General features: G+C 35.3%; 1 protein-coding gene across 2 annotated transcripts in view; it reads right to left on the bottom strand.

Annotated features, from left to right (window-relative positions):
* Nucleotides 1-9,081, bottom strand: part of GALNT1 (polypeptide N-acetylgalactosaminyltransferase 1) — a 56,057-nt gene extending 46,976 nt beyond the window's left edge. The window contains exons 1-2 of one of the 2 annotated variants that reach the window (XM_026043287.1): nucleotides 8,913-9,081; nucleotides 5,833-5,917 (exon numbers count right to left, since the gene is read on the bottom strand). The gene's annotated coding sequence lies outside the window, so the exon portion shown is untranslated. The remainder of the gene's footprint in view (nucleotides 1-5,832; nucleotides 5,918-8,912) is intronic. The other variant, XM_026043286.1, reaches the window with a different exon arrangement.
* Nucleotides 9,082-12,567: the final 3,486 nt, after the last annotated feature.

Here is a 12,567-nt window from a genome sequence, read left to right on the forward strand (position 1 = left end):
GACCTGACAAATGACTGCATTGTATTTATTGAGCCAGACCAGGATCCTGCACTACCTGCAGCACCTAAGCAGAGACAAATTGATCTAGAGCCAAAACTCCTTTCAGTTGCTTCAATAGAAAACATATTTTCAATTACCTTTATAGCAGAGGATTTAAAGGTTACCCTGTCACTTTGCAAACTTGCAATCTGTTTTGGATTCTTTCCTGAAACCTTAAGAAACAGAACTGCCACCAGTGCCTAATTACAATCAGCATGGCAGACCGTATACATTCTGAGTTAGACGGACTACATTAAGAAAAAAAAGAGTGGCTTTTGATCTTTCAAATATGTTTAGAAGGATGTTGGGAAAAAGTCAGAGCTCATAAAAATAATAAATAGTATGTTTAAGTCACTGGCATCAAATTAAACCACAGTCAAAGCAATTCAATGAACCACATAAGAAAAACTTGAAGGCCTACACAAAATGGATTTTCCAGCATTTTTACTGAGTAACAAGGCAGAAAAGACTACCATATTCTAGTTAATATACATATATACACATATACACCTACTGTATATGTATATACACATATTTGATCAAAAAGTGATATGCAAGATAGCGATTCATTAAAAAAGCTAACCCTATTATAGAAAATAACAAAAATAGGCTCACCACAACATTTCTTAGACAACCTGGGGACTAGATATTTTCTTCAGTAATCTTGCACGTGATCTAGATTAGCAGTCTTTACAACCGTACACACAGTACTATACAGCTGAGCATCAACCAGTAATTTCTGCTATCAGCTGAAGAGTAATCAGTTAGAGACAGGGGAAACAATGAGCTGCCACTGTCACCTTGTTTGACTCTTAGATGCATTGAGTAAAGTTTTTTCAGAAGACCTAAAACCCAGAAACTGCTGTACAAGGCATGAGCACAGTGAAAGGCAGAGAGATGTATTCTGCAAAGCAGATGTCTTAAAATTCTTAAATATTTTCTGCACCTAAGGAGCACTCTGTCACTGAACTGGATACAGCAGTCCAGGCAATCCTTTTCCATCATATTCTTTCAACCTGTAATTTACAATAGAGCAGTCCAGACAATCCTTTTCCATCATATTCTTTCAGCCTGTAATTTACAATATACATATATGCCCAAAGATGTAATGTTAATTGCTTCCGGAAGCAAAGCAGATGCAAGATCTTTGTAAGAAAGTCCCTCCCCATCAGTCTGGTCTTCAAGGAGAGGTTTTTGGTTGGCCTTCTTATAGGACTAGATTGAGAAGCAACTCTCTGCCCAATCTCCTTAATCCTGATAGATGCTTTTCGAAAATAAAATTAAAACTAAGAAAATCCATTACTGAATTTCCAAACTAAAGCATTTGAAACCCTTTAAGTCATTTCTTTTCCCTAGTCTGAAAAGACAGTTTTTAGATCAACCCCAAGAAATCCAGTTAGTTTATAAAAAAATGAAATTGGCTAAACCGGGCAAGGCTAGATGAATTCTTAAAGTTCTAAACTTAAGCTTCTGAACTTACTATATTATTTGATTAATCTGCAGCTTTTGGATTTCAAACATCTTTTTTTTTTTTTTTTGCTATACAAAAAAAAAGGAGTAATACTGATCCAGTAAAGGGTCAAGATGCATAATATCAGAACATGCTGAGGAAGAGATGCTTAGAGTGCTCTTCAAGCAATGACAACCGCCTTATGCTACCTACCCTTCAGAGGCCTGAATGACAGCAGTGGTTTTTGTTTGCTTGTTTTGAGGGAGTCTTGTGAGGGTTAGGTGAGGGAATTTTTTTTTTTTTTTTTTTTTGAAAGATGTACAAACAGTGACCCAGCATCTAACTTTCTTGGAACAGTAATGCTCCCTCCTCCTGGCCAGTATCTCAGAGTTGCAGGTGACCGCAATCTTTAAGAAATCTCTGCAGACCTGTAGTCTTCCAGTTCTAGAACTTCAAGATCAGAATGAAATATCCAAGCCACATCAACACACTTCCAGGGGAAAAAAAATCTTCTTTTCTCAAGAAACGGAAATTTATCACCAAGGCTATGGACATGCTCAAGCTCAGAAGATGCACAATTTTTAAAACTAAAAAAAAATTTAACTTCACTCTCAGAGATAAATGCAGAAAAACATGGTTCTTTTGAGAAACAAGCTAATTTACCCTAAATTTATATTTCCAAGGACAGTCTCACAGTGGTAGAGGCTGTTAGTGTATTAGTACACTCAACATTAGTACACTCACCATCTGCTGTCTGCAACAAAAACCTATGAATACCTCCACAGTGTGTGTGTGTGTGTGTGTGTGTGTGTGTGTGTGTACAAACTTGTGGCATATGGTAATGCTGCATGAAAGCTTCTGGCTAAAAGCAGCATCAATTGGCCTCCCAGAAAGTCTGTTCAGTAATACCAAATGCAAGCAAAAATTTCTAATTTTCTAATAAAGTAACACATGTAAAAGAGACTATTTTAAATAATCTGACAGATGCAAGGTGAGCTGTAAGTAGAACCAACTACCTGACATGATCTCATTTAAAGATAAAATTCCTGCTAGGGGTGGGGGTGGAATTGCTGTTGTGATAGCAACCTTGTTCAAGCAATCACATGCACTAGATTAGACTGTGACAGTAGAAAAACAGTAGAAGCTGTTCCACATTTTCAATTTTCCTATTTTCATTTTTTTCTACTTACCAAATTTTCAGTGTGCATAATCAAATTTACTTTTTTTTTTTAATTCCACATTAGAAATGTCGAACTGCAAACCTGCTTTCTAAAACCAAACTGGAATGAATATCATCCTCACTAACTGATTACTGTTCTTTCAGATGTATTAAGCTCCCAATGGAATTTCCTGCAGATGAATCCTTCTTCAGTCACGACATGTCAACAGCTACAAACATCAGGTAATGTTTGCTTCTGAAGTATTTAATGGAAAAAGCAGAGATCCCCATTGAAATAACCGAGAGCCACAGACCAAGGGGGTTTGCAACTTAGTGCAGATGCTAAGGCATTAAGACTGAAGTTGAAAGGGAAAAAAAGCAATAGTAGTAACCAAAGTGTCAATATTAAAAAACCATAGTTCAAGGCGAAATCCTTCACTGCTTAGGATAGGTAAGAACTCACTGTCATCAGCTAGTTATACATTTTTAAAAGCCCATCAAAGACCTAAGCAGACTATGAACTAAAAATTAAGGCAGCAAAGGGATGTTTTACAAGACATCCTTGAAACTTACTTCATATATTAGGCATTAAATCTTGCAAGCTAAATCAAGTGTTTTAAGACCTTCAAATTGAAGAAGCTAATTTTCTTCTCATATATATACACACACACACACACACACACACACACACACACACACACACACACATATATCTCAAAACAAAAACTACAGTCAAATAAAACTGTTCTTTAATTCAAATATTGTAAAGATGGCAGAAGATATAGATAAGACGTAGACAAGAAGTTATCATTATGGATGTATCATTAATGCTCAAGGTAACTTGGATGAAAGAAGAGACAGCTAATTAGCACCAATTATCCATGAAGAACAGTATAAATCTGCAATCCTGATAGCTTTCCAGTGAAAGTTAATAACTCAGAAGGGGAACCGAAAGAAATACAAAATATGAATGAAGGGTTCGGATGCATCACCACAAGCAAAACTGAGAAACAAACCCATATCAAGTATGATGAACTTCATTTCTCTAGATTTATACACATATACATTCTACATATATGCAGAAAAAAAACTAATAACTTCTGAAATAAAAGCAGCTTTGAAAATAATACAGGTAAAGAAAAAATCATGTTACATGCTGGGATCAAAGCTGTTCATCTTAAGTAGAATACTCTCAGTTTGCCTAATATAACTGCACAACTTGCTAGCAAAACACATGCTGGTGGATAACAAGTTAAAAATTACTGACTAGGATAATGCTTAAGAATCACAGAATACTTTAAGAGATGACCAAAGACTGAAAGAATAAGGGATTATATATAATGTTGGCAAGTGTGAGACAACTATTTATGATGTGGTGGCATAGATTTTCTTTTTTTTTCCTCTTCTTTTTCCATGATTTACTTTCCATCCCTCTTAAAAGTAATGCTGCAGACGGTTAATAAAAAAAAATAAAATAAAAATAAAATAAATAAAAAAACCCCACCAACCTTGCCCAGGGAAACATTAGATTTCTAACCAAGAATTGATCATTTTTGCAGAGCTAAAAGTTTGCAATTCTTCTATAGATTTCAGAGAGATCAGTTTTCTATCTAAAAACAAAAAAAGAACTCAATCAAAGAATCTGAACATGTGCTATGTGCTTTTTTTCCTTTCTCTAAACAGAAAAGACTGATAAGGTATCTGCAGGAAAGTAGTCCAGTGGTCAGTCATCAGGACATTATCTTGATTACAGCCTTTCCTCAATTATTAAAAATTATTTGATTATTTGGGAATAAGATATTTTTATTTCACATATAAATGATAATTCATAAAATTGACAGCTGTTCTTGCATCAGACTTCAGTTGTGTCTTTTTAATAGCCACTTCACTAACAAGATCAAAGAACTATTTTCTTAACAAGATCCCTCTTACAGCACAAAAGTTATGATCTTCAGTCATTAAAAATAAAAATTAAATATTCCAATAACTTCATGAATCTATCAATTTGAGATGGATTATATTTAATTGTTAATCTCTCATTAAAAAAACAAAAAAACACACAAACTTCAACTTGGACTTTCTTATTTATAGCAGTTACTTTAGATTTATTGTTTTTAATTCTGCCTTCTCAGAGATCTCTGGCAACAGGTATCAGAAATCTCAGGCTTTTTTTTGTTTGTTTGTTTTGGGGTTTTTTTCTGTTTGTTTTCTCTCCTCTCCCCTTATCAACCCTATACAATTTACATGTGGTAAATGTGGTATAAAAGAACCACAAAATTTTCTTCAAGGGCTCATAAATTTGCTCCCAAAAAATCTGTTTCTAAATTTTATATTTTGGGGCTCTTCTTTGGATAGATAAACATGAAGAAGCAAACTGCCACATGAAAAACAACAAACAGACTAAGAAAAGAGAGTCCTAAAAAAATATTCTTTGTAATTTGGGGTCCTTTTCAAGTCTGGGCAAGGAAAGGAGAAAGAGAGGTTGACAGAATGCTTAGCAAATACAGCTTTTATCTGGGACTGCAGTCCTGAACACTTTCTTCGCGTCCATGGCATCTCGGTCTTCTCAGCCCTTGGACTGGTATTTCTAGCAGACCAGACTCTAGGTCACCTAAAGCCAGAGAAGTTCATGCACTGAAGCATTTGTTATATCTTAGAGCACAAAAGAAGTTACTGTCCAATATGAACTGCCACAAAACCTAGTTTTGAGTTTTAGGACATTCACACAGAAGTGCTTTTTCACTTCAATTATATTTGAGCAAACAAACTATTCTTAACTGTCAGGAAGATAGCAGATGTGACTACTTCTGCTCAGGTGTACTTGCTTTCCCCACCACTCTTGCATCTCCTAGGTTGCTACCATACTGCAAAATATGAAGAACACTAATGAAGCACAGCCAGGAGAGAAAGATGGTATTCTGCTGCTGCCAGAATCAGTTATCAAGTTGGTTTAACAGACACACAGACAGATCAAGAAAAAGCGCTCCCCCCCCCCCCAAAGACTCTACTTGTATACAAAACACAAACCTGCCTATATGATTAAAAAAATAAAAAAATGAAAAACACACACACATACCACACAGAATTCAGCTACCCACTGAATATGTCTTCCTATAAGGGATAACTAAACCATAAATGGTGGATCTAGCACAACTTTTGCTTTTGACCACGGGGACATGCCTACCTCATCCAAGTTATCCATATCAAGCTTCCACATTTCACTAAATGGAGAGGAGAAAATTATGCTTGACTTGGGTCATATACAAGTCCTAAAGAAAGAAAATTCAGATTTTACACTAGTAGTCACCACAGGTATGAAACTTCACTACACTTCATGAAAAAGAAGGACAAGAAAGGAACCAGAAGATCCATGAAAAATGAAAAGAAGTTTAAGGGCAAAGAAAAAAAGCCAGTGAATATATAGATTTATATATACAAATACATAATATATGCGTTACATATATATATAAAAAAAATTAAAAAGAACATGAAACCCAGTCTATCAAATTCACTGTGAGCAGCTTTGCCTTCCCCCCCACTTCCTCTCTTCAGAAACAGATTAGATAACCCTAGAAAGAAAATGTTTAAAACCAAAACTCCATTTGCTGATATTTCCAGACAAATTAAATACTGATCACACTGAAGTCTTTTCTTAAGCTAACCTCCAATGCTACAGTAAATATTATATTAATGCATTCAATATCCAATCAAGCAAAACAAAAAGAAAATGTTCCTGTTAAGTGTGGTGTGCTCACACTTAACTGTTCTTAGTCTCAATAGTTTATAGATGTTTAAATCTCAAAAATCAATATGACAAATTTTTTTTTTTTTTTTTTTTTTTTTAGTTTTAGTTTGTAAGAAGTAATATTCTTCTGCAATTAGGACATACTGTGACAAAAAGCATACCATTATTGACAAAGAAAAGTAACAGAAAAAGTCAACCTCGAAGTGGTAGTTCTATCAAGTCAATGCCGTTACATTGTGCAGGAAATCTGAAGGTTAAATAGACCACCTAAAAATTAGCCTACATTCCGACAGTCCTCACCATATAAGACAAGTTCTGCAGAAAACAGCAATACCTTTTGCCAAGAGCTTTTTGAACAAAATCAAGGATCAAACAAAATTTTGAGCAGTCAGTCTCCAGGATTAAAATTCACTCATATGCTAGACTTCAAGATTATTCTCTTACAGCTAATGATTTCGAATGGCTCAGGTTACAAGTTTTCATCCTAATATGTAAAAGGTTCTGCAAATTTAAACTAGTCTTACCAAGATATAAGCACTGCACCGGGCTAGGGAAAAAACAAAGTTTAGAATTTGCTATTTGTTGCACTAGGCAGTAGTCCAAAGAAATCTGAAGACTTTGATCTGCAATTATTTACAGAAGAAAGATTATATTTGAATGAGTTTGTATTTTTCAATTAGCTACTGTAATTGAATGATTAATGCGAACTAGTTTCTGTGTAGTTTCACAGAGAAAGTAATCATTAGATCACTCAGTACCACAGAGAAGGCTTCACTGATAGAAGGCTTCACCATACAGAGGCTTCACTGATGTACCTATGTTTCTTCAAATATTCTATTCCTTACTACTTTGCTATTCCCCCCCCCCAAAAAATAACCGTTAGGCACTTTGTCAAATCAGTTAACATATTTAATTTGGCACTTCGTTGTTGAAGGTATTAAGTTGACAGTAAATTAAGCTTTCTTATAACTCAAAATTCATGTCTGGCTGCCCCCCCCTCTCTTTCTGCCCCGTCTCTCTCCTTCTCTCTCTGTCCCCCCTCTCTCTGCCCCCCCCTCTCCCTCTGCCTCCAGGCTCCAAAGAAAAATTGCAGCAATGATCATGGCACTGATAAAACTGAAAAAGAACTAAGGATTGTACATTTTTTCAGCCAGATCCCCAATGCAGATCAAAAAGTCTAGAACATTATAGGAGAGGAAGTTTACTTTGTTAAAACGGCACCATTACCAAAACTTCGTCCCTATAGGCATTCATTGAGCCTCCCTAACCACCCCACTTATTTCCACTTATATCAGTTAACCTGATTAAATTCACCACAAAGACCAATAGACACATAAGAGGCGGCTGCACAACAGTGAAAGCTAAAGCCTGAAAGGTCTTGAGCTACAATGATGATCAAACCAGTAAAATGATTATACCTACAAATGCATTCATATACAGAAATATAACGGTGAAATCAACTTAAAGCAGAGCAAGTGTTTTGATCCAAAGTTTACAGTCAGTTAACATTAATTTTATTTAACAGTAAGAAATAATTACTTTAGATTAATTCCTGTCCCCCTCCAAAAGATGCATGCTCAAGATACTCTTATATTTTATGTTGAAAAATGGTATGTGATAGATTAAAATGTTTTGAAATTGTCTGGAAAGGATCGATTTAAAGTTCTAATAGCCCTTTCAACCTCCCTGAATCTAAACTTCAAAGACAAACAACCCGTAAACTTCAAACAACTTAGCTATTGTTTACTACCAAAAGAAACAGACTTGTGCTACCATATCATTGTCCTCCTGTCCCATTAAACTTTGGTTCTCCAACTTATTTCAACCAAACATTAAAATAAATAAATTAGTATCAAGTAGGAAAAGCACACTGAGAAAGGCTAACAAGAACTAAGTTATTATACATTGTATTGGTCTGCCAAGGGTACACATGTAATTCAAACTAGTTTAATATGTTCGCTCTTGTTCAAACAGGATGCTTTACGGGAACTATCCTTACTAGCGTAGAACAAAGAGAAGAAAAACAAAAACAAACAAAAAAACACACACACACACAAAAAAAACCAACCAAACAGACTTTGTTAGCGCTGTTAAAGTATGCTTCTGTGCAAAACACAAGAGGTCTGTGGATCTGGATCCAGATTCAGATACTTTGGGCTAGGTCTCTCTTCAGGAAATCACTGTACTAAGAGTGCAAAAGTAACACAGGGAGAAGATAGGATAGGTAACATAGGATGCTTTATTCACTTGGACATTGTACTTGCAACCACAAGCAGGGAAGCGCAGTAACTGACAAGATAGGCTGGTGCTAATATCCAAAGAGATTATGAAGGACACCTCTTCGATGGTTTCAGACCACCGATTGGGGTCACCAGGATCTTGATAGGACAGAGAAATACAGAATATGCAACGGCAACGCTCTAGTTTACATGCAGTCTCTAAGTGCTCCCTTTGCTCGAAGACATTTCCAGCAGCCTGACCAAAACATCAAGAATTCCTGGATCATGTTTTGTACTAACCTTCTCCGTACAGCCATCTGGATGGTCCACAAACACTGGTGACAAGATCCCACTGCACTGCTGTAGAGCACCTCTGGTAAGATCCATAAAGCAACCGATTGGCCTAGGCCATTCTGATGTGAGTATAGAAGCAAAAGGAGATGTGTTCCATCCACAAAGTCTTAAAGTTGTCCTAGAAGAACAGAAATACAAATAAACTTTAAATTCAACTATGGCAGAGGCTGAGAAGAAAGGAGAAGGGGAGAAGAGTTTCCCAACCATTTAAGACTTCAAAATCCCTTTTTTTTCCCCTTCCTTTTTTTGTTCAAGGGAGAAGACAAAAGACTGCTGCTAAAAAGAGGCAGTGAACCAAGCCTGTGATGAGAACAATATATGCAGACTAGAGGAGAGGTGACACAACAGCGATCAAAACTCTGTAGCCTTTCAAATGATATTATTTCAGCAGAAATACTGCCTGTCCTTCTAAATAAGCAGTTATCTATTTTGGAGTTGTGTATATGTTGTCCTCTATAGAATCATGAAGACTTAGTACAACAATTTTGTTACAGAGAAACTTAGAAGACAGCATCTCTGCATCTCAGATTCACAAGATCAGCTCCAGACAAGATCATCTTTCTGAACTGATTTTTTCTATATAGATTCTAGTTTATAGATATAGCATTTTTTTATATATACACACACACACTCTCATCTCTTGCCTACAATTTAAATATTTGCTTTTTAACTTTAAAAATAATGACAGTTGAAAGTTTCTGAATCTTTCTAAGGGTTACCTCTTAAATTTTAGCAATACTTAACAAAGTAACTCCTTCAAATCTCTCACCTCAACCATTTAATACAGCAAAGTCTGAATTTCTGAACAGCTGTTAAGTGAACAAAATATCTTAACAGATACAAGAAAGCAGACTTCCTTTTTCACTTTTAATGGAAGACATATAACTTGCTTACACTAAATTAATATTTGCCATTATTAAGAGCTCATTTATCCTATTTGCCATATTATATGTGAGCTTACTAAATTACACAAGCTTACTACTGCACCAATTTAAACTGATGCCTTTTAGTACGTCTTGTTTAGATGGAAAGCAACATACAACAGATTATGACATTTATGGCAACTTGACAGTATGAAGGAAATACATGGTAGGGAAAACTAAGATTGACAGTGTGTGTATGTGTGGGGGGAGGTTTATGAGAAACAGGCTAATGATCTCACAAAAGGAACACAATTTTTAAACAAATCTGAACAAATAGAGAGGTTTCAATGGGCTAGAGGAATAAGGATACATAAGATAACCTGAGGCACACACAGGAGAGACCTAACATCACTCATGACAGCACTTTCAGAAAGGCAGCAGTCTAGTGTTAAGAGATCATGACATAATTCCAAAAAGACTCAAGTGCTGTTTTTTATAAACAGAATTATTCACAGCCTTCAAAATAGTTAAGCAAACGCATAGACGTTTAAGAAATCTGACTACGTTATACATATTATAACATACAACACACAAATTGGTGTTCATCTTAAATTGGTTTTTTGCATGACCTCTAAGAAAAAAAACAAAACAAAAAAAAAGACTTAAGTGTGAGAAAACAGTCAATTCTTAGAGACGGGGAAAGTGGAAAAAGGTGATCGACAACTCACTGCTGACAAAGCTGGGAACATATTTTCTTCTGTCTATTCAAGAGTTTTAACCCAAGTTCTTCCAGTCTATTTATTTTTTTACATAAATAATCTTTTACTGATCTTGCTAATAACTGCATTTCTTCAAAGAATCCTAGGAAGATACATTCTTTTTTCACTGCTGTATCAGTTTATCAATAACAATATCAACAAAAAACAAACACAAGCAAGCAAGTAAGAAAAATGAAAGCAGAATCCAAAGAACGGTCCACGCTACCATTAGTCAGGTAGGAAGATGCCTCTACAAAGGCAGATGTTCCTTTTTTAAAGTTTTTTTCTTTCCTTTTTATTTTTATTTTTTTTTAACTTATAGGCTCATTTTCTTTTTAATGTTACCAAACAAAAATTGACAATTTAATCATTCTTTCTGGAGTTACTCCAGTCATTACCATTGTTACTACAGTCCACCTGCAGTAAAATAACTGTGCCTCCATTTTTTTTAAAGTACAATTTCCAAAGCCAATACAGTACTTCAACATAGCAAGACAGAACAGATCAGAAGGTTCAGCTGTAAATAACCTCCAGATTATGTCACTCTTCTTCCATACCACTATATATTTTTCTTCTTCATACACATATTTTCTTTCTGGAAAAGATTACTTTGTTAACTCTCATTTAATTTGTAATCTATCAATTGTCCTATATTTTTGAGAGGGGGCTACTTAACATAAACAAAAGGGGTGGTGAATAACAACCATTTTGCCCTAAACATTTGATTTATTCTACTAAACCATACTCCATCTTTTTAATGGTCAAGATTTTTATGAATTGCTGTCTGTATTTCATATACATTTGCATGTCTTGCCAAATTCCTGTTGTCTTCAAATCTCAGTTATATTCTGTTCCATTATCCAGTTCATTAACAAGTACTGTAAAATGAACCAAACAAAACCCCATACAATATTCTCTCTCTTTCTCAAAAGGAACTACTGAAAAATAAGAAATAAAACTGCCTGGTGATTTTACACACATCCTAAAACAGCTTTTATCTAGGCCACGTTTCCTTGGTTTGCACTGTAAGTGTATCACATGTGGCTTTCCCCCAGTCCACAAGCTTCCTGTTGTAGAGGAAGTTAGACTGGTTTTACTCTGTTTCTGATCTGCACAGTAAGGCTTGAAAATTTGCACGCTTAGAGAGAATACTGTCTTATAGATAAAAACATCCTGAAGAGATGCAGTTATTTAGTCTAGATTTTACCCATGCAGTCTGGTAGTTAACAAAAATAAAGAACAGTTTATACACAGAACGAGCAGATGTTTTTATGACAGTTCAGACTCAAATGAGATATCTTTAATTGCCTTGAAACAGGCTAAAACAAACCAAGGTGAAAGCTGCACTGCACCTTTCGGTTGCATAAGCTGCAAAATATAAGTTAAGCAGAAAATATTTGCAGCTTATAGGTACAGTTGATATAAACAAGCACGTGGGTTAGAAAGGCACGCACAGCAGTAACAGACCACGCAGATGAGCAAAAAAGGAAAAACAACTGATACAATAATAATGACTTTAAGAACTTAATCATTTTAAAGTAAGAGCTCTGCTCTCAAAACAGTAGTTGTGAGTACTCAGACTAAGCTTACCACTGAGCACCACTTTTCAGTCTTCTTATACTGAGGTATAACGTATTATGCGGTTCAAACTGATCCCTTTAAAGCACACAGTGCACACACGTAAAATGAAATTTGGGGAGCAGGAATTTGAGAATCTGGGGAAAACAGCATCCAAACAGCTTATGCTTAGAAGGCTCCACATTAAATCCAAGTATTCTATAAAATCTAATTAGATAGAGATGAATGTAGGCAGAATTCTTTCTTGCTGATTCCTTACTGTCCCATTTTATATTGCTGCATATTTTAGGTGGTCTTCAATGTTTTTAAACTTTCAGGTGATTGTTAAAAGAGATTGTTAACACACTGTTAATACATTATGTTCCCAAAAATTGGGAACCATTATGTTACAAAAAATTGCCA

This window comes from Nothoprocta perdicaria, unplaced genomic scaffold (genome assembly GCF_003342845.1).
Source record: "Nothoprocta perdicaria isolate Ctin4 unplaced genomic scaffold, notPer1 scaffold_329, whole genome shotgun sequence".
Taxonomy (NCBI): Eukaryota; Metazoa; Chordata; class Aves; order Tinamiformes; family Tinamidae; genus Nothoprocta; species Nothoprocta perdicaria.